This window comes from Peromyscus leucopus, chromosome 9 (genome assembly GCF_004664715.2).
Source record: "Peromyscus leucopus breed LL Stock chromosome 9, UCI_PerLeu_2.1, whole genome shotgun sequence".
NCBI classification, from domain to species: domain Eukaryota; kingdom Metazoa; phylum Chordata; class Mammalia; order Rodentia; family Cricetidae; genus Peromyscus; species Peromyscus leucopus.
The window spans coordinates 46,931,333-46,935,472 of NC_051070.1; the positions used below are offsets into that span (position 1 = coordinate 46,931,333).

The 4,140-nt window shown below is 45.4% G+C and overlaps 1 pseudogene; it reads left to right on the forward strand.

The window, feature by feature from the left end:
* The first annotated feature begins 2,770 nt into the window (after positions 1 to 2,770).
* LOC114699385 lies at positions 2,771 to 3,885 on the forward strand (annotated as a pseudogene).
* The last annotated feature ends 255 nt before the right edge of the window (positions 3,886 to 4,140 follow it).

Genomic DNA, 4,140 nt, shown 5'->3' on the forward strand with positions numbered 1-4,140 from the left:
GTCCTGACATGCTGAGTCAGGACGCCAGTGTCCTGGAATAGCCAGGCAGTTGATGCTACTTCCCCTTTCCCGGTGGATGCTTGGAAGCATCAGCTTGGTTCAAGATAACCCAGGAAAAGTTTACAGAGGAAATCCACATAAAGGCAAGAATCAGCGGAGTGTTGTACTTATACAGACTACAGCACCTGTGGTCAGACATCAAGGGAGGAGGAAAAGGAAAGAAAAGATGTGCGTGCACCTGCATATAACCATGCACCTGCTTTGAGGCTCAGAGACCCCCCTGAAAGACTGTAAGTGGACCAAAGATGCTCAGCCTCTTTCTGAACTTAACATCCAGCATAGCACAAATCCCTCCTCAGTCTCTGCCTCCAGGAAACTCTCTGGAATGGATCTAAATAAAAGTGTGCTATTTTCAGAATCATTACTTGTTATTGTTATTTTATTAATCTTACTTTAATAACTAAAATGTTATTTTCATATTCTTTTTTTTTTTTTTTTTTGGTTTTTTTGAGACAAGGTTTCTCTGTGTAGCTTTGCTCCTTTCCTGGAACTCACTCTGTAGCCCAGGCTGGCCTTGAACTCACAGAGATCCACCTGGCTCTGCCTCCCAAGTGCTAGGATTAAAGGCGTGTGCCACCACCGCCCGGCCCATATTCATTTAATTTATACAGTATTTGATACTGATAAAGATTCTAATAAGAATGTCCAACCTTTTGACATTGTGACATGATGTTATCAACTACAATAGTGTTAGGCCACATTCATAGCTATTTTGGGGCACACCTGCCTATAGCTTTATCATTAGTAATAATAACCTAGATTATAGAAAATCAGTTATATTTAGTCTACCAGGAAAGTATCTCTGGACTGCGGTCTATCTGAGTTCAAAGTAAATGAATGGCCACAAAAGGTGGCAAACTCTGTGTCATCTCCCAGAGGCTGCATCTGACTTGCTCTTCTCTTAGCTCTTGCTTCTTTCCTTCTTGACATATAAAAACACCAGCCTGGAGAGACACCAGAGATTATTAGCTACTTGTATAATCTTGACTATAGAGGGAAAACTATAGTCAAATAAAGTTACCAGGATACCGATGAATGCCTACAAACAAAGCTGCAATCGCAGCACTAAAGGAAGAATCTGGGAGTGCCTTAAATTGAGCCGTAGCTTCCATGGCCCCCGGGGCTGCTCCACAGCGGCAGTTAATCATCTGCCTGCGCAATCAGATCGATGCTCACGACCTTCTCTTCGGTGGTCTTTTCCTTTTGTGGTTCCCTCTATCCCTGTAGTTGAGAGGAAGACAGTGGAATCGTTTCCTTGGGGTGGGGAGAATTCATATAAAACAGTAACACGTTATGTCCTAGTCGAGTGGAGTGTTCTAATAAAATTACGATTAGACAGTGTGAGGGTAAAGTTTATCTCGGAATCATTTAGAGTCTTAAACATACTCACACATCTATCCAATTGACTCATGCCCATTATTGTATAATAGAGAGTGTGGAATAAATCACCCCTGGATAAAGAAAATACCTGTTGTTACATCCAGGATAGGTTGAGATGGAGGATACGGTGAGTGAGCTGTTAAACTTTCCCAAGTGAGTTCCCTGAGAAAAATATCTAATATTACCTAGAACGTAGAACTGTTGCATGTCTATTGATAGGTCCCCAAATTCAGTTTGAAACACTCAAGACCTGGTGGTTGTCTACAACACTTTGGTGTCATCGCAAGCTGAACCGACTGTGAGGAAGTCTGGGAGCCGGCAAGCAGTCTTTGTGCCTGCAGGAGAGGCCCGCGGAGCTGGCCTTCTAGAGTTTCTCTTCCAGGAGACGGCAGACAATCCCTCCCTCAGCTTGCCTCTCGAGTGAAAAGGAGGTGGGAAGTGGGAGGCGAGCAGGGAGCGCTCTGGCAGGGTCAGGGGCTGAACCTGAAACCCATCCAACAGATGTGGGTCAGTGTAGACTGTGTTTAAAAGACAAGCCTGAACCTGGAGTTCCTCAGGTTTCAGGAACACTGAAGCACCTTGCTTCTTGCAGTCCACTGTTCTGACAGCAGCGTGAAGTTTCTTCTGGCTAGATCCTTCTCGGCCAGGACTGACGATCTTTGTGATTTTTCTAGGTCCTTTTTTTTTTTTTTTCAACAAAGGCCTTTCTTGCCTTTGTCAAAGGCTGAGTGTCCCCTCTCCGGAGAGCTGTAGCACATGAGTCTCACCCTAAAGCATTTGCTGTATCTACAGCACTTGCTATATAGGTTCATGGGGCTCATTATTTTTTGTGGGGATCACTCTGTTGGCAGTGCAATAAGAAGAGAACAGAGAGGAGGATACCAATAGAAAGTTCTTCCAGGGCAAAGGTGAAGAAAAAAGGCAGAAATCCTGTGTATGTAGAAGAGACCGTCACCTAAGTCAACAAGAGCGGTAGACCTGGCTATCAGTTACGCACTTATGAAGCAAGGTGGGGGGTGTAACTTGAGATGGTTGTCTGGTGGTGGGGCCACGTGCCATAGGAGGGACTGGAGAGGATGTGGAAACCGAGACATGAGACAAAGAGCACTAGTTTATCACTGGACATGCTGAGGTTGAGAGTCTGTAGGACTTAGATGGACATAGGATTAGTATCCTCAGGTATAGTGGATAATGGACCTCTAAAATAGTCAATGGGATCTTGGAGGGAAGTAGAAGACCCAAATAACCATACCATGAAAGAAGCAGAAATTTTGAAAAGTCATCAGCATTACACACCCATGATACCCTGGGTTCAGTTCTCAACACTGACCAAATGAGAAAGACATTAAAAACCAAGGATAAGGTCTGTTTGGAGCTGTGACTGCGGGTCTCTGTTCCACAGGATGGGGATTGTGAAAGTTGTCAAGAATAAAGCCTGCTTTAAGAGACTCCAAGTGAGATTTAGAAGGCGGTGCGAGGGTAAAACTGACTACTATGCTCAGAAATGGTGATCCAGGACAAAAATAAGTACAGCACACCCAAATACAGGATGGTAGCTCATGTAACTAACAGAAATACCATCTGCCAGATTGCGTATACCCATATAGAAAGGGATATGATAGTCTGCGCAGCATATGCACAGGAACTGCAGGAGTGAGTACAGGGCGAAAGTCGGCCTGACAAATCATGCTGCAGTCTACTGTACTGTCCTGCTGCTGCTGGCCCGCAGGCTTCTCAGTAGGTTTGCCATGGACAAGATCTATGAAGGCCAAGTGGAGGTGACCGGAGATGAATACAATGTGGAAAGCATTGATGGTCAGCCTGGTGCCTTCACTTGCTATTTGGATGCAGGTCTTGCCCTGACTATAACTGGCAATAAAGTTTTGGGGGCCCTGAAGGGAGTTGTGGATGGGGGTTGTCCATTCCTCGCAGCACCAAACGATTCCTGGGTTATGATTCTGAAAGGAAGGAGTTCAACGCAGAAGTACACCGTGAGCACAGCTTGGGTCAGAACGTGGCAGACGACGTGTGTTCCATAATGGAGGAAGACGAAGATGCTTATAAGAAACCATTCTTTCAGTTCATAAAGAGCATCACAACTCCATACACAATGGAGGAGATGCATATGATAGCTCATGCTGCCATCAGAGAGAATCCAGTCATTGAGAAGAAGCCTGAGAGAAAAGAAGAGGAGGAGGAGGACAAAGAAGAAGAAGGAGGAGGAGGAGGAGGAGAAGGAGAAGAAGGAGGAGGAGGAGGAGGAGGAGGAGGAGGAAGAAGAAGAAGAAGAAGAAGAAGAAGAAGAAGAAGAAGAAGAAGAAGAAGAAGTAGTAGTAGTAGTAGTGGTGGAACCATCCCCAAATGCCCCTTGCCCAGAAGAAAGATCATGTTGCTCAAAAGAAGGCAAGCTTCCTTTGAGCTCAGGAACAGGCTGCTGAGAGCTAAAGCAATTTTCTGTGAAGAGTTTTTCATGAAGATAATAAACTTACTGGCCCAGCAAAAAAAGAAGGAGAAGAAAAACCACGGATAAGGTGACGCAACACCCAAGAGCCTTGGAAACGAGTGGTGACTGGCAGGAGCCATCTCCGTGGGATGAGGAAGCCGGAGCCAGAGGATGTGGCTTAAGGAATGAATGGTGGGTGAAAAAGTGAAGGAAGGGAGCAGTCTCCTTGTCTCCTGGGGCTCCGGGGTAAAGGAGAA